The sequence below is a fragment of the Petaurus breviceps genome, unplaced genomic scaffold, assembly GCF_028583685.1.
Source record: "Petaurus breviceps papuanus isolate PSGF00001 unplaced genomic scaffold, PetGlider_PUasm1.0 175, whole genome shotgun sequence".
NCBI classification, from domain to species: Eukaryota; Metazoa; Chordata; class Mammalia; order Diprotodontia; family Petauridae; genus Petaurus; species Petaurus breviceps.
The window spans coordinates 54596071-54622130 of record NW_027185764.1 but is presented as its reverse complement, the minus strand read 5'-3'; positions in this window follow the sequence as shown (position 1 = coordinate 54622130).

Genomic DNA, 26060 nt, shown 5'->3' with positions numbered 1-26060 from the left:
ACACACACACACACACACACACACACACACACACACACACACACACAATCAACCAGTCAATAGATCATAGACAATGAGGAAGGGGACTTCCAGAAAAGCCACCACAGGTATAAGAAAAGAAGCCAGCAGCCTTTCAGTATAACAAAAGGCATGCTGGAAACTAGTGTAGCTTTTGTGTCTGAAGATAGCTAGAGAATAAAGCTCTCCTGAGAAAGCTTCAAGGTGGTAAGAAAGCCTTAGGATTAAGAAAAGATCTAGAACTCTCATAGCAAAAATTCAGAGTTCCCACATCAAAGAAAAAAATGTTTCAATCATACAGAAAGTATCAAGGAACTGTAATACAGGATCATATGAGACTTGGCAACTTCTATGTTTCATGAAAAGTAATCTTGGAATGTATTCCAAAAGGCAAATAATATAGGTTTACAACCAAGAAGAAGGGAAGGAAGAAGGTGCCTTTCAATGGGGGAATGCCTGAGTAGATTGAGTATATGAATGTAATTGAATATTATTGTATTGCAAGAAATTATCAAAAAGATGATGGCAGGGAATCATTTTTACTATGAACTGATGTAGAGTGAAATGTGCATGACTATGAAAACAATTTATACAAAAACATCATAAAGGCAAACAACTTTGAAATACTTAATAACTCTAATCAAAGCAATGACTAATCAGGTCTTCAGGGATTCTATGATGAAGCATATTACCCATGTCCTGACATAGAGGTGATGCCCTCAAGGTATAGAGACATACATTTTTGTACATGAACACCTTCAATATTCATTTTGCTTAACTATGCTTAAAGATTATGCTTTATTTTTCACTTGGAGTTGAGTGGGGAAGAGGAGAGAGTTAGTAATCCATATTTCAAAAAAGGCCATTGATTGATGCATTTTTTAAATACGCAGAAGAGACCAAAAGGCTGGTCAGAAGAAAGCCAAGTAAAAGTCATCTGAAAGTGACATTTGGAATTTATTGTATGTTCTTTAAAAAAATATTTAATGGAGATTCATGGTTTCATGGAGAATGGTCTTTTGGTGTTCTGCTGTGTATTAGTAGCGGTAATGATGTTTAAGTTCAGAATTTTTTAAATAAAATTTAAGTTTTTAAAATTCAGTATCATGTTCACCTTGTTTTCTCAGGTGTTAATACCTTCATGAATAGATTGGGACTCTGCTAGAGAGTAAGACCATCAGTCCTACTCCCAATGCCTTGCCTTCTCTACTAATCCACTGGGACCCTGCCTGTGAGGATCAGGCTCCTGAGAAATTCCATCTTGCCTGTTTCCTTGACAGTTCTACCATCTGGAAGAAGCATATGCAACTGGACTTCACTGATTATCAATTTCATAATGAACAATTTCCTGAGAGATCCTGGCAAATCCTTCCAGTGGACTGTTGAGCTACATGGCTCCTTTATGAGGCATGCTTGAATAACAGAGTTAAAAAAGGGCTTCTACACTTGATTCCTGAGCAGTGGCCATGAGTCTGGTCAAGAGATCTTTGGCCTGGAGAAAACAGGACAAGACAATCAAAGGCTTTCTCTTTGAGGATCAGGACCAGTTGAGAAATTTCACCAGTATCTCCCACTGCATAGTTTTGAGGAAGTATTTGTGTACATCAGAGACATTTTATGCTTTCTGCTGAACTTAATGACTAAATTAACACCCTTATGATAAAGACAGAGATTAGGAAATGGGTCCATCACCAATCTGTGTATGTTGCAAGATGCTGCATTGTTATGGGTATTAGATTATATGAACTTCTTGAATACCAACACAGCAACTACATCTTCCCAGAAATGCTCCTTATAACGATTAGAGCATATAACTCTAAAAGATCAGTATGACATAATCCCATGTGTATCTTGACCTGAGTCTCACTAGGAAATTGATTATATTGACCACTTCCCCATCTCAGAGCAAGAAGTTTGCCCTTACTGGAAGTTAATACTTATTCAGAACATGGCATTAGGGTGTCAGACAGGGTTACAACTGCAGAAACCACCAGAAAAACTCTCAAAGAACATAGCATTCTTTCTTATTCCCATTCCCCATCCTTGCAGGATTGCCTCTTATCAGGGCTCCCAATTCACCTCAAAGGAGGCCTGAGACTGGGCCTACAAACCATCACATTTGGTCAGTTTTCTATTTTTCATATAATCCTCAGACATAAAGTATTATCAATGTTTGCCTGAATTTCTGATATGAGTTTCATCTGTCATTCATATGACTACTGGAGATGGGAGTCCTTCTTCCTAAATCAATGCTCATGGTAAATTCTTGTCATCCTAGGAAGAGGAAAGGGTCTTGGGTCCAGGAGTTCAACCTTCAGGAAAACTTGCCCAATAAAGAGAGACATTTTTAGACAAATTCCTAGTTGACATTCTCTGGCCCTTTCTTTTTCCATCCCCTAAATGAAAATGGTTTGAGTGATTCTCAACTGCCAGGACTCCTTTGTCCTAGGATTGTTCAGACAACTCCTTTCCAGAAAGAGCATGGAGGACCAAGGGGGCATGGGGTGGTATTACCAGTAGAAGACTTGATTTCTAATGAGATGTTAGAAGTGAAACTCTCTGCATGACTATGATGAATGTGAACATACCAGGAAAAAAGGAGATTCTTTAGCTAACTTGGTTACAATCTTAATACCCTAGATGAAGGGAAGGGAAAAGCTTTATCCATCCACCAAGTCCCTCAGCAGAGGTCTAATAAAGAGTAAAGATTTGGTATCGCCCTGGTGCTCCTCAGGTTTTGACTACTGAATAAGACAAGCTTCTGGTTACAGCACCCCCTGTTTTGTCCCCAAGTAAATCAATTGGAATCTCATTGCATTCTTGCTGCTTTCTTATGGGGACTGTTGTACAAAGAACAAGAGTGAGCTGAGACCTGGATTCAAGGTAAATTTAGGTGTCGATTTATTGATTAAGTGAGCTACTTCCTGGAGTATACACTCAAACCAGGCAGCCCTGAATCAGGGTACATACAGTGCTTATAAAGGCTAAAACCACAAAAACCACAATTGGGGAGGGGAACTCCCATAAGCAATGATGCACAGAAGCCAAGAATTGCCATTGGTTAGATCTATAGCTCAGGGCTAATTTGGGAAGATGGTGCAAGGGTACAAGGGTGTCCCTTTCCTGGAAAGGGGGTCCCTCCCAGAACAGGGTGGAGGGTACAGGGTGATGTATAGGCTAGGGGTCATGTTCTGGATACAGGGTGGAAGGTGTTGGGTGATGGGGACAGCCTAGGGGTCATGTTCTGAGTACAGAGTAGAGGGACATTGGGTAATGGGGACAGGCTAGGCTCATGTTCTGAGTAGAGGGTGGTCTCTTCTTAAGATAAACTTTAGATAAACTTGTACCATAACCCCAGGACTACGCCTTGGGCAATATCCAAGACTATGCCTTAAGCTGTTTCAAGCTACTACAGGGTATAGGATAGAGACAAAGACAAATATATAAAGGGGCTTAATGGTCGGCTTCAAATCAGGAGATGGGTAATTTGGGTTTGGGCACAACAGGACAAGACTAAGTCAGAGCAAAAGTCTTAGGAAGGAAGGATTCAGGCCCAATGGTTATACTTGAGAAATAGCTTCCCACTAAGACAGGATAGATTTATTCAATATCCTGCGACTATGTAGCATCCCAGTAGGGAATAATCTCATGCACAGTTCTGGTGATGACAGCAGATACTCATCTCAGAACTTTACAAATCTTAGTAAAAGCCAGCAACAGTAACTCAAGCTTACAAACTCAAAGGTTTGAAAAGCATTTTCCCTTCAACAATACTATAAGGGAAACAATGCAAATATTATTATCCCTATTTTACAAAACAAGAATCTAAGGTTCATATACCACTGAGATTACCTACTGTAATAAAATTTGAAACTAAAAGGAAGTAGCACAGAAATATAATGGAAAGATCACAGGACTGGGAGCCAGGAAAAAAAAATGGTTCAAGTACCAGTTCACTAACTTGATGACTCTGGGTAAGTCATTAACTTCTCTCAACCTCTGTTTCCTCATAACTAAAATGTGAATCATAATATTTCTGAGGAAAACACTTTGTCTTACTTAAAATTCTTTATAAATATGAATCGTATTACTATTATTATTGGGCCAATTCTACCACTATTCAATGCTTTTAAATGTTTCATTGAAGTTTTTTTTTTCCTAAATCATGTTGACTTCCTTATGACTCTGCCTTCCCCCAAGAAACCGATCCTTCATAACAAATTAGTACAGTAAGACAAAACAAATCAACAAATTGAATGGATGAAAACATACACCTCATTCTGCACCTATTGTTCACCTCCTTTCTTCCTAAATGCAGGAAGCATGCTTCACCATAAAGTCCTCTGAGGTCATGATTGATGACTATCATAGTCATTTTGTTCATTGTTCTCCTGGTTCTGCTTCCTTTGCCCTGGATCAGTCCATATTAGTTCCTCCAGGTTTCCACATGGGCGATTAAGACCTTTACCCCTAGACAAAACTGGAAAGAGAGAGAATGACTATACTTTAGCCAGGTAGATTTAAAGGCACAGCCAACTTCAGATATACAGCTAATGGAAAGAGGTTATTCTCACCTATGTGGTAGGGGAATGAAGAATGTCTTCTGTCAGAAGCAGGTCCCTACCATCTCCTGTACTGGTGCCTCCCTCTCAGGCAAATTGAGCATGTTCAAAACCTGGTTACATTTATCTCAATTCTCTATATATCTTGGGTATCCAACTTTTATTGGAGATATTTGCTAAAAATTTTTAGCCAATTACCTAGTTCTCACTTCATTCTAACTTTAGTTTTATTCAGATATAAGGTTTTTAATTTTTTGCAATTGAAATCAGCCATTTTGTCTGGTATGATCACTTCTATCCCTTTTTAGGTAAGAATCCACTCTCTGGATATGGTTATGCAAGGTAACTCCTTCCATTCTACATTACTTTTAATGATATAACACCATTAAGATTTCGTGAATACAGACATGGGCTCAAATTTTAATGAATATGTGATATATTTAATATGATGACACCCCATTGTATTTTTTGTATATCATTTTATACAGGGGATCTGAGTCTATAGCACCCAATACAAATAACCTTTTTGCAAATAAAAGATTCTTTGTGCAATTGCCTATATCCCCCCAGCATTTTGTGACATTCTTAGTAAATAAAATTTCAAGAGTAAATACATCAACAACTTGAAGCTATTTTCTGCAAAGAAACATACCACCAAGCCCCACTTTAACTTGTTTCATTTTAAAATTTAGTAGGAAATTGAGAGTACATTTTTCATCATCAGATATATGTGTGACAGGAAACCTAATTGTTTACAAGTCCTTTTAAAGGAGATCTGTTTACTGTCAAACCTCTATAAAAACTTGGCAATGAACCTTGTACTCACAAGTATCAACTTGCAGCCTGGAGTAAGACTGTGAGTGTAATTAGCTAGAGTTTGAAATGATATGACCTTGTTTTTAGAGGAATGTATTATAAATTAAAATTAAATGCAAAAAAAAATACAATGAATTAAAAATTATTGAGAAGACAGAAAAAAATTGTATTTGGAGGAATAATGTGATGAGAGAATACCTCATAAGTGAAAAAAGATATTTCCTGATAGTGTTTTCACTTTAGTAATAAAATAACTTGCCAAGGACCTATGATATGATCCCTAGCAATAAAATTATTTATAACTTATATGTGATGAGTCACTATAGTCATACAGACACACTAGCAATATCTCAGAAAATCACAAAACTTTTTTCCTTCCAAAGTCAAACTGTTTTTTTTAATTTTAGACAAATACTAAAACTTAAATACATAATAAGAAAAGAAAAAGAAACATTATAAACTTGAATATAAAATAAGAAAAGAATAAAACATGTCATGCACAGCAGAACATAGGAGAGGGTTCAGAATATAAAGTAATAACTTTTCATTTCGAGAAAGCCTATACATTAAATACTGTGTGTTATATTGAAAACTATCCATTATTTCTTTGCTTCCTTGTACATTTTCTTTTGTTCTCTGTTGTACACTTTTTACTTCGTTTTTCCTCCCTTCCTCCCCACTACCTGCTACTCTAAGAGTACATTTGAGTATATACATACATACATACACACATATACTTTCCCTAAGAAATTCTGTCCCTAATCTTTATTTTTAGGTTTGTGAATATCTCTTTTTTCCTTTCTCCTAACTCCTCTACTTTACTTCTACCTGATACCTTATCCTCCTATTGCTTAACCTACCCCTGCTCCATCAATCCCTCCCTTTCTCTCTCATTCTCCTAACTCTAAACTCCTTATATATCCCCCTTTTAACCTATTCCCTCACCCTCCCCTCTAAAGATCCCTGCTTTATCCTCTGCCCCTCCCTATTCCCCTAGAGTTTTATTTCTCTCTAAATTTACAAGACTTTTATATTCTTCTAGATGTATATGGATTTTCCCCTCCCATTCTCAATGAAAGTAGGTTTCCAGAAGTAATGGTCCCCCTCCTCCATCTAATTCCTCTGTTTTGGTTCTTCCTCTTGCATCTCATTTGTATAAGAGAATTACTCTTTTAGCTGCTCTTCAATGGTTTTACTTTTTGAAGTTATATCATACTCAGATCTATCCCAATCTCTTTTATAAGTTACTTTATTACTAGTAACAATCTTGGACATAGATTTTACATTTTCCATACATAAAAGGTAGACATTCTACACTTATTGAGTCCATTGTAATTGGTCATTGGTATGTACCTTATATTTCTCTTGGCTCTTGTATGTCAAATCTATTGAGTTCAGGGCTTCTTTTGTTGTTTGTTTTTAACAAAATCCTGAAAGTCTGGCAGTTGATCAAATGTCAATTTTTTTTCCATTCAGAATTATGCTTAGCTTTTCTGGGTATGATATTTTCAACAGGAGGACCAATTCTTTTACTTTGATATATAGTATTCCAAGACTTTGTAATGTTAATGGGATTTAAGATTTTCCCTGTCCATTAATAGGCCTCATGTGGAGCCCATTAAGGGAAGCTTGCTCAGGAGAGGCTTGCTTGTAGGAAGGCTTTCACACCTTTTGCTAATTTCTAATTAGGCACTGAGTCATGAGGGTTGTGATGCCTTCTGGCTCTAAGAAATGTATATATACTCTGAGTTGGTATTTTGTTTTGGGGGCTTTCTTATGAGAAGGATCTTGTGATTCCCTGACTGAGATTCTGAGTGGCTATATGTTCAGAGATCCCTGACTTCTCAGATGTGAAGACTCTCTTGATCTAGGGATGTATGTAAAGTGTATAGTTGATTCAGGCAATCAGATGTCTATTGGTCTTCATTTCTCTGCTTGTATTTTCTTTGTTTGTATTTTCTTTGAAGTTCAGGGTACTGACTTTTCTCCTGAACTAGCAAATGTAATTTAAAAAGATTGTTGACCCATTAAACATCTATCTTTCCTAGTAAAGCAAATATAAGAACCTATGCTAGTATCCATTCTGGCTATGCCAGTGTGGTTACTGCTACACACCTGAGATCTTTAATGTTGCCAATGCTAGGTCTTATGTGATTCTAATTGTCGTACCATCATATATAAGCTTTTTTTTTCTTGTTGCTAATAATATTTTGTCCTTAATCTGGTGGTTTTGGAATTTGACTATAATATTCCTGTGAGTTTTTCCTTGTAGAATCTCTTTCAGGTGGTGATCAGATCAGTGGATATTTTTCTGTTTCTACTTTCCCCTCTTGTTCTAATGCTTCAGGACAATTTTCTTTAACTATTTCTTGTATTATAGTATCAAGATTTTTTTTATCAGAACTTTCAGGTAGTCCAATTGTTCTTATATTTTCTCTTCTTGATCTTTTCTCTAGATCCATGTTTTTCTTATGAAATGTTTCACATTCTCTTCTATTTTTTCATTATATATATATATATTTATGTATATGCATATATACATTATTTCTTCATCTCTTATAACTTCACTGGCTTCCCCTTGCACAATTCTAATTTTCAAGGAGTCATTTTCTTCCTAAAGAGTCTGTATCTCTTTTTCTAATTGGTTGATTTTCTTGTCAAAATCTTGTTTTTCTTGTATTATTCTTTTATTTCTTTATAATTTTTCCTCAATCGCTCTCATTTGATTTTTAAAGTCTTTTTTAAGTTCTTCAATGAATTCTTTTTGGGCAAGTGATCATTTGACATTACTGTTTGAGATAGAAGAGGGTTTCTTTGCTTCAGTATCCTCCTCTGAAGATGAACCCTGGTCTTCTCTATTCCCATAGCCACTCTCTATGGTTGGATTCTTTCTCCTTTGCCTATGCATTTTCTTTTCATAAAAATTTTGTTTTTATAATCATCTCTAGTCCAGGGGCATGGGGCACAGTGCCTCTGTCCTCTGATCCTCTTCAGTTTTCCCCTCTGACTTGAATTCAAACCAAGACCCCCCAGTCTCCTGTAAGGACCCATAGCCAACCACATTGCACCCCACTGCTTCTGTACTCAGCAGGCCTGTGCTGGTTCCTTCTCACCCCACAGCTCTCTGCAGCGCAGCTGGATCTGGCATTCCTTGTCAGCAGAGGTTCCCTAGATCTTCCCCAGGTCAGATACCAACTCCCCTCACTGTCCCTGTGGTAAAAGTTCCTGTGGCTGGGACTGAGGCAGCCTCCCAATGCAGTTAACCCTACGGCTTCCCATTTGCTGTTTAAGGTCCCTAGCCTGGAGGTGTTTACTTTTCACAGGGAAGAAATCTAGTGCTGGCATTTTTCTTCAGATCTTCTCCAATTGTCCCAGAAGGTCGCCTGTTTTGTCCCTACTCTTGTTTTCACGACCCTATGTTCAGAAACACTATTTTATTTCTTTTATGGAGGAAAATCTTGACAGTTTGAAATTTTCTGATCTACTCAGTCATCTTCACAGAATTCTCTCCCCAAACTTTCTAATAGAAAGGGATCCTACAGATCATCTGATCCAACTCATTTTACAAATGAAGAAATTGAAGAGGTTCATTGACCTCCCAAGGTAAAGACAGGAAGTAGTAGGGGTGAGCCTAGAACCAAGTCTTCCGTGTCTTAATCAATGCCTTTTTCCATTATCTTATGCTGCCTCTGCCTAAGTGCAATTTCTGAGTAGAATTTTCTGCTTTTACAGAACATGTTTTATTGCCATGGGATGATTTTAACTTATATTCTGAGGTCAAAAGAATTGCCCTGAGAGAAATACCAGGAGAATTAGTTTTTTCCCTGAATAAGTTATGTGAGATCTGAAATCATCCATTGACACTTAGAATCCTTCTCATACATAATTCAACTTGGGGTTCAGTAATTGATCACAACTTTCACATGGAAGCTACTATGACAGGTCCTATGAGACTGCCCAATTATTATTGCTTTCTGTATATACTTTGTATTTACTTATCTATGAGAAGTAAGTTTTAAAATTATTATTTTTTACAATTATTATTATTATTCACTTCTCTAGGATCCCAGGGTGATAGATGTAGAGGTAAAAGGGACTTCAGAAGCCATCTAGTCCTACTTCCTTATTTTATAGATGATGAAACTCAGTCACAGAGAGTAGAAATTTGCTCAAGATCAAATTAATAGTAAGCATCAGAAGCAGGATTTGAAGCCAGGTCTTCTGACTCCAGAGCAAGTGCTTTTTCTCCCAAGAAAAATGTAAGGTCCTTGTAAGCTTATTTTTGTCTTTATATCTCTAATTCCTAGTGAAGTACATAGCATATAATGGGCACTCAGTATTTGTTAGATATGATGAATTCTTAAAGGTGGTATAAAAAAGAGTGCATACATTATGGCAGTGGGGATAATGGCTAGATTATGAGGTCATTTGAAATGTCATCATGGGGACAGTTTCAAGAAGTAATGACTGATGCATTTACCACATGTAGTAATTCTACCTACCAGATAGAACAGAACATTGAGACATGCAGTGACCAACTGTAGTTTAAGAAGACTGATGATGGGTTATAGGTAAAAAGTGAAATATACATTTTCAGATAGGACTGAGAGGCTGATTGTTTTACTTGAATATATTTATCTACTTGGAGTATAAGGAAGGGTTAGTGAGTAAAGTTTAAAAGAAAGAGCATCAACAATATATATATATATTCATATATAATATGAACCTATGAACTTCTGTTATGTTGTTTTTTTAAATGAAAAAGTACACATAGAGCTTGAAAAAATTGTCATTTGTTATTGTACACTTTGGAACATCCTTTTTTTCTTTTGTAGATTATAAACATTTTGTTGAAAAAAATATTTTGTTGATGCTCTTTCTAACTAAGGTATGGAACAAATTAAATTTGGTAATAAAAATAAAGTCATCAAAAGTCAGAGCGGGAAGCTTTAGGGAGAAGGGAAGCATAGTCATAGTGGGAGAAAGAAGAATACTTGAGGTAGCTGTGATAACTGACAAGAAAGAAAAGGTAGGATTTTTCACTTCTGATTTTGTTTCTTTATAAAGATAGGACATAAATGTGCAGTTTCTGGTATATTCTGAACTGTATAACTTTTTGGATTTTTCTTTGTTTCTTTACATGGAAAAACATCTATTTGCAATTTGTTGTGATAGTCTTTTGTGTGACTAGAATTTGGTGAGAAGAAATCAGACTGGGTCAGTATAAGCTAAGGACTAGTGATAAGAGAAGTAGTTTTTTTCTGAACCAGAATTGTGCCTTTAGTCTAACAATATTGGTGAGAGGAGGGGACAAGGGAAGAGGAGCAGATAGATATAATTCTAGTCCATTATCTCTCTCAGAGCTTGAAGAATGGGATAACCAGCGTCATGACCCTTCTCTTGCTCCCCTGAAGGTCGCAATCACAGTTTCTGTTGGGGGGGGGGGAGTAATATCCCAGAGATATTTATAATTCCTCCTATAAGCTGCATTTACATAACCCATGAAGCAATACATATTTTACATGGGAAAACATAATCTAAGTGCAAGATACTGTTCAGGATGCTGTGGTAGATAAAAAAAAAATGTACAAGACACACTATTTGGCCGCAAAAACTTTATAATCCAATACAGAAAATAATAGAACTTGAGAGCTGACAAGGGCCTTAAGATTCATTTCCCATTTTAGTATGAGAAAACAACTTCAGGAGGGCAAATATCTCATCCACTTTGGGTCCATCTCCAAACCATAATACCAGCAATTCAGGGTCTTCCCACCAGAACTTGAGGATGCTCCTGAGACTCTAGCTCTTATTAGTGAGTTTTTAGCTCATGTTGATCAGACTTCATCCCATCATGTCACTTCCTGGCCATTACCATGCTGTGTCACCAAGTTCACAATCCCATTGCCAACTATGTGTTGTCTTCCATCACTAGAATGAAAGCTCCTTAAGGGCGAGTATTTTCATGCTTGCTTCTCTCCATGTCCCCAGTGCTTAGCACAGTGCCTGGCTTTTTTATTCATTCATTCACCAAAGGTCACACACTTATTAATGGTGATTCAAACCAAGTTCCAGGTCCATCACTCTTCTTTTTTTTTTTTTAATAATTTAAATGCTTTATTAACTGCTGATTTACATCATTTGTTTCCGCCAGATTTTGAGTTACAAATCTTCTCCCCGTTTTTCCCCCACCCATCCCCCCAAAACAGCAGTCCCACAGGATATCCCCACCTCCAATCTGCTCTCTCCCATATTTTCTCCCATACCCGTTTCAACTTTTCCAGTGGATCTCTATGCCTCAGTGCCTGTATATCTTTTTTCTTAATTACATGTAAGATGGTATTAATAATAGTATACACACACACACACACACATATATATATTTGAATATTTGATTTTAAAACTTTCAATTCCAGATTCATTCCCTTCCCCCCCCTGCCACCCACCCCCACTGGGGGGACAAGCAGTTCAGTATAGGTTGTACATGTGTGGCTAATGCAAAACAATAACATAGTAGATGTATTGTAAAAGACTGACTATATTTCCCTCCCTCCTATCCCACCTCACACTTGTTCTGTTCTCTACTTTGATCCTGTCCCTTTTCAAAAGTGGGTGCTTCCAACTTCCCTCCCCCCCAGCCTGCCCTCCCTTCCTTCCATCATCCCCCCTCACATCCCCTTCCCCCCCTATTCTCCTGGAGGGTTCTTGCCTATTGACAGATAATTTTTTAAAAGACTCAATGATATATTTTATGGTCATAAACAAAGTTCTGTGGGATTTAGAAGAAGGAGAGACCACTTCTGGCTGGAATAATCAAGGAATGCTTTACCTACAAAGGAGCATTTGAACTTAGCCTCCAAGGGTGAATAAATTTTCAGCGGGCTAAGAACAAAGGATGAGGTTTTGTTTTTTAATTTTTGCTTTTTGTAAGGGGGAGGGCAGGGCATTTGGGGTTAAGCGACTTGCCCAAGGTCACGTGGCTAATAAGAGTTAAGGGTCTGAGGCTGGATTTAAACTCAGGTCCTCCTGACTCCAGGGTTCTATTTACTGCGCCACCTAGCCGCCCCACAAAGGAAGAGTATTACAGTTTGAGGTAATTCCATAAACAAAGGGTAAAAGCATGGTTAGGAAGGAGTGAGGGCATCTACTTTGGTTGAAGTATAGGGCTTCTGTAGAAAAATAGGGAGTAGGAAATAAGGCTAGGTGATTCCATTAGAGACATGTTGCTGGAGATCTTGAATATGAGGTTAAAGAATTTGTACTTTTTGCAGTAGTGAATTTGAAGCTCCTGAAGTTCTTTAGGTTAGAAAGAGATAGGATCAGACCTATACTTTAGAAAGATTAATGTGGTAGTGGTATACAGATAGATTTGAAATGAACAGAAGGTGAAGAGAAAGGGACTAATTGGGAACATGGACCAAATAGTGGAAATAGAATGGAAGTTGAGGAATATGAGACATCATGATGAAAAAGTTGTCTACATTTGATGAATCATGAGATGTTTGAGGCAAGGAACTGAACAGCAAGCATGTATCAAGCACTTACTGTGTGGCAGAGATTGTACAAGGCACTGGTTATACAAAGCCATAAATAAAATAATCCTTTCCCTCTAGGAGCTTATGTTCTATCAGGAGAGACAATATGTGCACATATAAGTATACATATATAGTGTGTGTGTTTGTGTGTATAGTATAGTTACACTAAATGCAAGGTTTGGGGGGTATTTTTGTTTTTGTTGTTTTTAACTAGAAGGCACTAGCATCTTAGGACATCAGAAATGCATCATGTGAGAGGTAGTATTTAAACTGAACTATGAAAAAATCTAGGGATTTCAAGAGAACAGGGGTAAGGATGGAGTGCTTAGCAGGTATGTGTAAAGACTGTGTTGTGAGTAAGGAATAGTAACCAAGGAGTGCTTAGCAGGTACGTGTAAAGACTGTGTTGTGAATAAGGAATAGTAACCAAAGAGTGTGTGAAGAGGAGTAATGAACAATATAACTGGAAAGGTAGGTCAGAAACAGGATGTGAAAGGCTTTAAATGCCAAACAGAGGAGTTTCAGAATAATATAGGCCCATGGTAAGATATAGAATCAGCATTCACCTGGGACATCATCTAATCCAAATACTGTTTGAGTAATTGCCTGAAGTCTCCACTTCATTTTGCTTTTATAGACACAGAGTTAATGTCTTCTTTAATCAAACTAAATAGGAATTTGGCAAGACAATTGACTCTGAGCCCACAATTAGCTAGAGAATGCTTACAAAGCATTTCCAAATTCTTCACACCATCCTGCCAAACTAGATTGACTAGTTGAACAGCTAAAACTCAGATTGAGATTGGACACACAAAAGGTCGCAGATCAAAGTAGTAAAAAGGAAAAGAAACAACTACAGGAAACATTTCTTACACAAGTACATGGAAGAGTTTATTGACTTTGTGACATATCTTTAGAAGAGAATAAGAGTCACCCCAAGCTGCTGATTTTTGTTCCTTTTTTTTAGTTTCCTCATCCTAATTTTCTACTATATAAAGTCTTTACAAAAATAAAAATAAAATAACTGTTTAGGTTTTCTTTCCAAATCACAGTTTTCTTTTAAAGATCAAATGAAAATGATTAGTACAGTGGAAGGGGTAACTATTAATACCTTGGAATGAATCTCTAGTGAAAGTTCCCTGTTCTAAGTAAATAAATGAAATATTTTATATAAATAAGGTTTTTTACATAGATATGGTTTTTAAACACATTACAGTAGAGGAAATCAAAAGTGTGTGTGTGTGTGTGTGTGTGTGTGTGTGTATGTCTGTGACTAAATTTATGTGTTTGATTGTATTTTTCAGTCATTCAACCAAGGGACATGTTTTCAGTACTTCTGGACTTTAGTTACTGAGTGGCCTAAGGCAAATCATTTAACCTGTGTAGATCGGATCTTCCTCATGTATGAACTCTGATAATAGTTTTTAACCCACTGAACTAAAGAAGTAGCAGACATTTATTGTTTGCCACTGCCTTACTACCTGTGGATAAAAGGGTCTACTGCATTAATGAGAAAATGATGGGACACGATTTGTGCAGTAGATGCACAAACCTGGTACAACCTTGTTAAGTGAAAAAAGAACTTGAGTGATGTTTGAAGAAGAATAGAGGGTGAGATAAAGATAAAGTCTAAAAATATAGGGTGAGAGACTGAGGCAGAAACAAGAGAGGTTGGAAAAATTTGTTCTCATTAATTCGAGTCTTTTCTACAGTGATGTGACAGAATTTTTCTCATGGGACTTAACTAAGTCTCCTAAAAATATGGGAAGGAGAAAATCTTCCACACAAAACCCAAATCTTTGAGGTGGGTAAATACTTCCAAGGGAGCTAGTTTTCTGAATGACATTATAAAGACAAACACCATTGAAAGACTTAAGAATTCTGATCAAAGCAATAACCAATCATGCTCCAAAGGACATAAGAAGCACTTTCTATCTTAGAGATGATGGACACAAGTTATAAAAAGAGACAAATTTTTGGACATAGCTAATTTGTAGATTCATTTTGCTTGACCATGCTTACCTGCTACAAGAGTTTTTTCTTTCTTTTTCTTGTTTTTTAATTGGGGGTCATTTCAGAGACAATAGTGATGAAAAAGAGGGCTCAAGTCATCGTTCTCTCATTGTTGTCTCTACCAATCTAGAATCATGCTCTAAAAATATAAAGCAGCATGGTGCTACCCCTTCCCCACCCATCTTGGTTGGTAATTGGGTTAAATCTGTCTAACTATCCTAAAATTTGAATTGCTACTGACACTTTCCCATAGCAATTCATATTCCCCAAAAGAAAGCATTCAAATAGAGCAAACTATACAATACTGGATCAATCTTCATCTTCACAAAAGAGAAAAAATACAGCAGGGTGTTTCCTTCTTAGATTTATATCCAAGTTCACTTTGGAATACAATATTGTTTGTGGAAAAGTCTCTTCCTAGCTCAACTGGAGTGGCCCCTTCTAGCCTGAGTGTTTCAGCTGATAGGATAATCTCCTGCTTACCTGGGTGAAGCAGGTCACTAGGCTACTGCCCTGACTCCTCAACAAGCTGAGCTGACACTGCTACTAGGTCCAATGCACTCTTTGTAGAGAGTCTCATTGATAAAGATCAAATATCTAGGATATGTATGTATAAGAACATGTACCAATACATGTAAAAGGACATGAATAGGCAGTTGTTTTTTTTTAAAGCAATTGGGGTTAAGTAACTTGCTCAAGGTTACACGGCCAGTTATTATTATTTCTGGGTGTAGTGCTGAGTATCTGAGCCCGGATTTGATCCAGGTCATCCCGACACTGGAGCTGATGCTCTTACTCGCTGAGCCACCTGGCCGCCCCTAAGCAATTGGGGTTAAGTAACTTGCTCAAGGTTACACGGCCAGGTGTTTCTGGGTGGGTGCTAAGTGTCTGAGCCCGGGATTCAATCTCCAGGTGTTCTCAACACTGGAGCCGGTGCTCTTACTCGCTGTGCTACCTGGCCGCCCCAGAATAGGCAGTTCTTAATGGAAGAAAAACAAGATATCAACAACTGTGTGAAAACTCCCAATCACTAATAATAATAATTTACATTAAAACAACACTGAGGTTCAACTCCATGCCCATCAAATTGACAAAGATGACCTATAAAAGGAAAATGAGTGCCATACCAATAAATCTACCAGAAAATGATTTTGTAGAGCTAAAAAAAAATATTAACAAAATTCATCTGGAAGAACAAAAGATCCAGAATATCAAGCAAATTAATGGAAAGAAATGCTAGGGAAATTGGCCTAGCCATACCAGATTTTAAACTGTATTATAAAGCAGCAGTCATCAAAACTACTTAGTATTGGATGAGGAATTGAGTTGTGGATCAGTGGAGTAGATTAGGTACATAAGTCATAGCAGTCAATGACTATAGTAATCTACTGTTTGACAAACCTAAAGAACCTAGATTCTGGTATAAGAATTCATTATTTGACAAAAACTGCTGAGAAAACTGAAAAATAGTATGGCAGAAACTGGGCATAGACCAATATCTTACACCATATACCAAAATAAAGTCTAAATGGGTTCATGATCTAGATATAAAGACTGAGAATGTAAGCAATCTGGGAGAGCAAGGAATAATTTACCTGTCAGATTTATGAAGAAGGGAGAAATTTATGACCAAGCAAGAGATAAATAGCATTACAAAATGAAAAATGGATAATTTTGATTACATTAAATTGAAAAGTTTTTGTACAAATAAAGTTAATGTAGCCAAGATTAGGAGGGAAGTGGAGAGCTGGGAAAGATTTTTACAACCAGAATCCCTGATAAAGGTCTCATTTCTAAAATATACAGAGAATTGAATCAAATTTATAAAAATACAAGTCATTCCCCAAATGACAAATGGTCAAAGAATCTGAACAGGCAATTTTCAGAGGAAGAAATTAAAGATATCCATACACATATGAAAAAATGTTATAAATCACTATTGATTAGAGAAATGCAAATCAAAACAACTCTGAGGTGCCACACCTCACCAGTCAGATTGGCTAAAATGACAAAAAAGGAAAATGACAAATGCTGGAGAGGATGTGGAAAAATTGGAACACTAATGCATTGTTGGTGAAGTTGTGAACTGATCCAACCAATCTGGAGAGCAATTTGGAACTATGCTCAAATGGCTATGAAAAAGTGCATACCCTTTGACCCAGCAATACCACTTCTAGGGCTGTACCCTAAAGAGATCATACAAGTGGGGGGAAGATCCATTTGCAAAAAAATATTTATAAGCAGCTCTTTTTCTGACAGCAAAGAATTGGAAATAAAGGGGATGCCCCATCAATCGGGAAATGGCTAAACAAGTTATGGTATATGAATGTAATGGAATACTATTGTGCTATAAGAAATGAGGAACAGATGGACTTCATAATAACCTGGAGAGATTTATATAAATTGATGCTGATTGAGGAGAGTAGAACCAGGAGAACTTTGTACACAATTACAGACGCATCATGTGATGACTAACTTTGACAGACTGAGCTCCTTTCAGCAATGCCAGGTTAGAAGACAACTCCAAAAGACTCATGTTGGCAAGGATATCCACATCCAGAGAAAAGAACTACAGAGTTTGAGTGCAGATTGAAGCAAAGTATTTGCTTTCTCTTTTGTGTTTAGTTTTGTTTTGTTCCTTTTCTCATTGTTCACCTCATTGGTTATAATTCTTCTTTACAACCTGACTAGTGCTTAATTCAAAGGTATTTTAGAGTCTATATCATATTGCATGCCACCATGGGGAGGTGGGGAAATGGCAGGGGGAGGGGGAGAAAATTTGGAACTCAAGGTATTGTAGAACTGATTGTTGTAAACTAAAAGTAGATAAATTTAATCAAATAAAATTGGAGGAAAAAAGGAAAATGACAATTATAAGAGGATTCAGAGGAACATGGGCCACATTAATGCACTGGAGCTGTGAAATTGTCTATTCCAGGGGTGGGGAACCTGTGGCTTTGAGGCCACATGTAGCTTTCTAGTTCCTCAAGTACAGTCCTTTGACTGAAACCAAACTTCTTATGTGATATTCCCTACCCCCTGGGTCATTGTGGAGACCAGTTTGGAATTATATACCAAAATCATTTAACTGTGCATACCCTTTGACTATGAGCTACTGTTAGAACTTTGGGATCAATTGTGGGACATGGGAGACACTAGCACAGGTCTCTTCTGCATGGTGTGCCCACATCAAAGGTGCCATGCCCCAAAGCAGAATTGCAGTACGTCACAGAAAATGAGAGATGTACAAATTTGGAGACATCTTCACTCCAAATGTTCATATGGATGATGCCTGACCTGTGGTAGAACCTTCTGAGTTTGTATTGGACTGATCAGCCACAGTTGGACACACTATATCTTGACCCCACCATAGTGATGCCATTGTGGTCCTCTTCAAGAATAAAGGAAAACAACCAACCAGCCAATTGCTATGAGGTTCATATCTCCCAAAGATATCAAAGAGAAGGAACCCATGTGTTCAAAAGCAGTAATTCTTGTTATATTGAAGAACTGAACAGCAAAAGTGTGTTCATCAATGGGAAAGTGGCCAAATATATAATGGTAAATTATGATGATGGTGATGATAATGATAGCATTTGTATAGCGCCTATTTTGTGAGGCATTGTGCTAAATACTTTTCAAATATTACCTTATTTGATCCTCACAAAAACTCTGGAAGGGAGGTGCTATTATTATCTTCATTTTATAGTTGAGGAGACTGAGGCAAACAGATATTCAGTGACTTGCCCAAGGTCACACTGCTAATAAGTGTCTGAGGTCAAATTTGAACTCAGTTCTTCCTGACTCCATGTCTAGTGCTCTGATATGTTGCACCACCCAGGTGCCCATGTTCACAAATGTAATGTTATATTATTGAACCATAGGAATTGACTAAAGGGATGGATTCAGTAAAATATGGGAAGAGTTTTCTGAATTGATTCAAAGTTAAATGAGCAGAACCAGAACAATTTATATTGTAACGACAATGTTCTAAGGTAAAACAACTTTGAAAAATTGAAGAACTCTGATCAATTCAATGTCCAGTTGCAAAGGACTGATAACATAGCATACTATCTACCTCCTGATGAGAAGTGATGGACTCAGTATGCAGGATAAGACACACATTTTTGGACAGATCATTTGTAGATTTGTTTTACTTGACTACAGTTATTTATCACAGCAGAATTTTTTTTTAAATACCAGTTGGGAATAATAAAAATTATAATTTTGTCCAAACTAATATATTCAATGCCATCCCAATTAAATTGCCTTTTTTTTTACCTGATTAGAAAAAAATAACAAAATTCATTTGGAAAAACAAAAAGTCAAGAATATTAAAGGAAAGAACTGAAAAAATGTAAAGGAAGGAAGTTTAGCAGTAATAGATCAACTATGAATGACTCAGCTCTTCTCAGAAACATAGTGATCCAAGACAAGTTAAAAGGACTCACAAAGGAAAATGCTATCCATATCCAGATAAAGAGATGAAGGACTCTGAATACAGATTGAAGCATACTTTTTCACTTACTTTATTCTTTTTTTTCCTTGTAATTAATCTTTTATTTATTTATTTTTAGTTTTCAACCTTCATTTCCACAAGATTTTGAATTACAGATTTTCTCCCCATCTTTCCCCTATCCCCACCACAAGATGTCAACCTGTAATAGTAATGGAATTTAAAGATCCCCTTGTATTGGCTTGGTTTTCAGGGTAAGTGTTAAAACCCAGAGCTTGTGAATCCCACTTGTGAGATGGACTTGTTGATGTGAAGAGAGGGGGCTGAACTGGGAAAAGCTGGTGCTGTGGATAGAAAGGCCTACACAGAGAGAGGCCATAAGAACTTTTGGGAGCAGCATCATGGAGGCAGAGAGAGAGAGAGAGAATTTCTGGGGGCCAGAGTTACTGAAACAGAGAGAGAACTGCCAGCCAAAGCCACCCAGATTGCTGAGGGCCAGTTAGGCCCAGGACTTTTGAGAACTGCCACCCAGAACTGCCAAGAACTGAGGAGGCATGACTGGTGACAGTATTTTTTCTGTCTCTTTTGATGTTACCGTGCCAGATTTATCTGCTGGTAAAGAACAGGGCTGCTGTTGCAGAGGTCCTGGAACCTTGCTGTTGGTTCAGAAGCCCTGAAAGAGGATTTTCTTGTCGTATGTTTACAGAAATCCTGGAGGAGGGTCTTGCTGATGCTTTCAGGGGTCCTGAGACTGTTCTGCAAGGAGAGGGCGAATTGATGAGGATGCTGGCAATGTATATTGTGGCTTTGTTAAGCTTTGTCTTCCCTGGAACAGGGATTGATGAGAACTTGCCTCAGGTCAAGATGAAGAAAAGACCTCTCCTTGGGTATTGAATGCCGGGATGATATCTTTGTTGTGGCTTAAGGGTAGATGACATTTGTGCTCTTAATTATCCCTTTGAGAAGGTGCTTGGTGGTATCTGAGGATAACTGTAATTCAGTTGTGATCCAGGAGTGGAGTACTTTGATTTTTGTGCTTTGTGACTGACCAAATGAATATATTTTGTTTATGATTGGAAACTAATCTCCAGTTGAACAGAGAGACAGACTTTGTGATTGACTAAATGAATGTACTTTCCAGGGATGGAGTACCTGGACCTTAGTAATTTGTGATTGAATTAAGGACTTACTAAATTATTTTTTTTTCAAATGTTTATTAACTTGTGATTTACATCATTCATTTCTGCCAGATTTTGAGTTATACACTTTCTCCCCATTTTTCCCCTACCCACCGCCCCAAAATAGCAGTGCCACAGGATATCCCCTCCTCCAATCTGCTCTCTCCCATATTTTCTCCCATACCCCTTTTGATTTTTCCAGTGGATCTCTATGCCTCAGTGCCTGTATATCTTATTTCCCAATTACATGTAAAATAGTATTAATAATACTATATATATATATATGTGTGTGTGTGTGTGTGTGTGTGTGTATACACATACACACACATATTTGAATATTTGATTTTAAACATTGAATTCCAGATTAATTCCCTTCCTCCCTTGTCACCCACACTTACTGGGAACATAAACAGTTCAGTACAGGTTGTACATGTGTGGCTAATGCAAAATAATAACATAGTAGATATATGGTAAAAGACTGACTGTCTTTCCCTCCCTCCTATCCCACCTCCCACTTGTTCTATTCTCTACTTTGATCCATCCCTTTTCAAAAGTGGGTGCTTCCAACTTCCCTCACCCCCAGCCTGCCCTCCCTTCCATCATTCCCTACCTCATCCCCTTCCCCCCCTACACTCCTGGAGGGTGAGATACCCTATTTAGTGTGTATTTCATTCCCTCCTCAAGCCAAATTCAATGGGAATAAGGTTAACCCATTCCCTTTTCCCTTCCTATGCTTCCCTTCCATTGTAACCATTTCCCCTTGCCTCTTTTATATGAGATAGTTTACCCCATTCTGTCTCTCCCCATCTCCTCTCATTATATTCCTCTCTCACCTCTTAATTTCACCTTTTAAGTATCATCCCTTCTTGTTAAATTAGTCATGTGCCCTCTATCTATGTATACCTCTAAACATATATACACACATTCACATGTTTTCATATGCTCATATACCCTCATATATAGACATATATATGTATTTCTATTCCCTTCAAACACTGAGAAAAGTTTCATAAGTTATGATTATTGTTTTTCCATGTAGGAATGTTAATAGTTCAACTTTGATAAGTTTCTTATGGTTTCTTGTCCCTGTTTACCTTCTCATGCTTCTCTTGCTTCTTGTATCTGAGTGTCAAATTTTCTATTCAACTCTGGTTTTTTCATCAAGAATGCTTAAAAGTCTTCTATTCCACTGAATAGCCATATTTTCCCCAGAAATATGATACTCAGTTTTTCTGGGTAGGTGATTTTTGGTTTAAATCCAGCTCTTTGGCCTCCGGAATATGGTATTCCAAGCCCTTAGATCCCTCATTGTAGAAGCTGCCAGATCCTGGGTTATCCTGATTGTGTTTCCACAATATTCAAATTGTTTCTTCCTGGCTGCTTGTAATATTCTCTCCTTAATCTGGGAATTCCGGAACCTCGCTATAATATTCCAGGGAGTTTTCATTTGGGGATCTTTTTCAGGAGATGATCAGTATATTCTTTCAAACTCTATTTTGCCTTCTGGTTCTAAAACATCAGGGCAGTTTTCTTTGAGAACTTCCTGGAGGATGATATCTAGGCACTTTCTTTGATCATGGCTTTCAGGCAGCCCAATAATTTTAAAATTATCTCTCCTGGATCTACTTTCCAGGTCAGTGGTTTTTCCCATGAGATATTTCACATTGCCTTCTAGTTTTTTATTTGTTTGGATCTGTTTAACAGTATCTTGATTTCTCAAAAAGTCATTAGCTTCCATTTGCTCAATCTAATTTTTAAGGAATTATTCTCTTCAGAGAGTTTTTGAAATTCCTTTTCTGTCTGGGCAATTTGGCTTTTTAAGACATTCTTCTCTGCATTGGCTTTTTGGATCTCCTTTGCCATTGTGTTAGACTATTTTTTAAGGTGTAGTTTTCTTCAGTATCTTGGGGGGGGTCTCCTTTAGCATCCTGTTGACTTGATTTTCATTATTTTCTTGCATCATTCTCATTTGTTCCCAATTTTTCCTCCACTTCTCTTACTTGATTTTCAAAATCCTTCTTGAGTTCCTCCATGGCCTATAAGCAGTTCATATTTTTCTTGGAAGCTTTTGATGCAGGAGTTTTGACTTTGTTGTCTTCTTCTGGTTCCATGTTTTAATCATTTTTGTCCCCCAAAAAGGATTCTATAGTCTGAATGTACTTCCTCTGTTTGTTCTTCTTGCCAACCAATTACTTGACTTTTGAGCTCTTTGCCATGGTAGAACTCTGCTTCCACAGTGGAGAGAGCTATGTCCAAAATTGCTGGCATTTTCACAGTTGCCAGAGCTATGAGGAGGGTGCCCTCTCTACAGCCACCACAAACTCTGGCAGTTAGTGTTCCTCACCCCAGGACCACTGCCTAAGACTGCAACCCAGATCCAAGCATGCTAAACAAGAGTGATTACCCTCTGAATGGTCCCTTGGTCCCTGTATGATCTGTAGGCCAGGAGCTCTGGAGAGAGCCACCCATGAGTAGCTGCAGCTGCTGTTCCCTCCCCCCACACACACACACATACCTCTTGCCCCTGAGGGCAGGGCCCAGACTATGCTCTTTTCTATCCAGTTCCAAAAGAGTTCCCTTCTGACCTTTTACTTTCTCTTTGGAGTTTATGGGTTGAGAAGTCTGGAAACTGCCACAGCTGCTGGTGATTCACTCTCCTGAAGCCTGCTCCAGCCAGTTTGTGCTGCTGCTCAGGGCCACACCAGGTCTGGGTCCATGCAGCTCACACAGGACTGTTCTCGGCTCCTAGCTCAGTGAGATAGACCCTTCCTGTCAGCCTACCAGACTGCCTTCAGTGGAAGATTTGTTTCTCTCTGTCACTTTGTGGGTTCTGTAACTCTAAAATTTGTTTAGAGTCATATTTTACAGGTATTGGAGGTGGTTGGTGTGGGAGCTCATGCAAGTTCCTGCTTTTACTCTGCCATCTTGGCTCCACCCTCACTTTATTCTTTCTCATGTCTTTTCCCCTTTTTTATTCTGTTTCTTCTTTTATACCTGTGACTAATATGGAAGTATTTTTATAGGATAGCACATATATAAACTATTTCAAATTGCCTACCATTTTCAGAAGAGGGGAGGGGAGTGAAGGAAGGGAAGAGAAAAATTTGCAACTCAAAATCTTGTTAAAATGAATACTAAAAATTTTCTTGACATGAAAGTGGGGGAAAAACAAAATACTATTTTAAAAGGAAAATAATTAGCATTTATTTTATTAAAGCAGTGTTTACTGAGATGTTATTTTGCAAGGGGTTAACTAAGAAGATATAACAAGAACAGAAGTTACATAGAAACACCCCCCAATCTGTAATAGCTCTGTCCCTGGGGATAATGGGTTCAAACCAAAATGTTGGCTGTAAAACATTTGTTCCATTAAATTAACTTCCAAATGTGGCATAGTCATTTGATAGATGAATAGTTCCCCTGCTGCAAGGCACATAGGGGAGTTACTGCTGGCCTAGATATCTCTAGTCACTCCTCAGGCACCTCACCCAGATTGGCTGCTGGCAAACTGGACTTGTATTCTTTTGAGATATCACAGGTCCTGTACCAAAAGAAAGAGGACACAAATGAGAGGCAGTTCCATTTCAGACACAGGCTTACTTAGGTCATCTGCTCATGGTGTTTCTGTATAAGCAAAGAGGTAAGGCCCTTTTCCTACCTTTAGGCCCATAGTAGTTTGCTTGAACTCATCCAAGGGAACAAAGAGTTTGAGACTGAGTTATTGGAGCCTTTTGTATACATACTCACTTCTGGTTTATCAGCCATTCAAAAGGTACCTTATTGCTACAGAGAACACAGATATAAAATAACCACAGAATAACTCAGGTGCCCTGAAGTAGAGACCAGGGCCCTCCATTATACCTGTCCAGAAGGTTCACCAAACATCTATTTTGGGGAATTACATCAGAGAGAGCATGAGGCTGAACATTAAGAACTCTGTGTTATACTGATATGACATAGTTTCTTGATATTTGCTATCTTCCTCACTGCTGGAAATACTTTTTATTTTGATCTAGAAGTTGTAAAGTTTGACTATCCCAGGTTCTGATTGTTAAATTTGTTTTAAAAATGAAGTAAAGGCAATGAATAGTGAGAGTTTTCATAAAGAGATTGGCTGGCAGGGAGGAGAAATTTAAGATCATACCTTGAGGGAAAGGTAGAAGGTTTCGCCCTGGATAGGCAAAAGGGCCACTTCTTTGTCAGAGACTTGGGGTAAGGAGTAGGGAGTGAGAGGTAATATTGGGGTGAGGCGGGTTGAGATGAAGGAAATGAGAATTATAACCATTTGGCAATCAATGAAAGTCACTGCAAAATTCTACTTGCACCCATTCTTAATAGTCATTTATATCCTTTTTTTACATCTTTATTTTTACTCCTTATCACATCTTTATACCTTTGCAATTATTAAATTATTATATTATTAAAGCAATGTTAACCCTTCATCCCATGTTAACAGTTTGAAAGTCATACCCAACTTCCTTCTTTTCTCTCAACAAAAATTTGATAGCCATACTCAATTATCCTTCTTTCTTTAAATTGTTTCCTTATCTTACCAATTTGTTTTGCTTACTTTTTCTTGCTTATTTGCCTCTTTTCAAATGTTCAGACACATCTAATAATGTATCCAGAAATAATGGATCAGAAAAAACAAAAGTCAAAATTAACAATTATTTTTAAAACTACTTCTATGTAACAATAAATTTTAGTTCATTCTTATTTCTGTTTTGGTTTGTCTAAGATTGCCTTTCTTGTTATCTCAATAATATTATTCTTCAATCAAAACAGCAAATCAATATCTCAACCAAAATAAGAGAATTAAATTCTATTTATGTTTAATTAAAAAGCCATCACAAAATAAAAATTTCAGTTTATAAATGTTCCAGTCATATAAATTATTTACTTGTCATTAAAGAGTCATTGTTTTCTGTTTACATTTATATTAAGAGAACTAGTGCTTAGTTTAATATTCCAGCTAAGGGACTAAATGCTTTAAATGCAATTCTATAACATCTCTTTAGAGATTTTTTCGAAACAAGTTGTTACAAAACATAAAAATTTAATTTTTCCCTCTACTGCCAGACTCATAATGGACATAAAATATCTTAAAGTCTTACAAGGGTAATTAATTATAACTTCTAATCCACCCTCAATGTCAGAAGTTTTTAAACTTGCCCCTTATTTCATACAATCAAGGACACCAGATGTTTAAGAATAATTAGTTAGACATTTAAAAGAATATTAGTATCATCTTACATTTCCTAAAGGGAGCAAAATATACTACTCCATAACTTGTGACATCATAACATTTGTTTTTAAGTGAAACTATTTCCTATGTTGAATGAAAACATAAATGATCAACTCAGAGTAATTTCTATGGAAGGCAGTGTGATAAAGTTTAAGAGTGCTGAGCTTTGAGTCAAAGGAATTACAGGAACTCTGTCTGTTACCTTGATAAAATCCCTTCATTCCTTTGTGAATTACT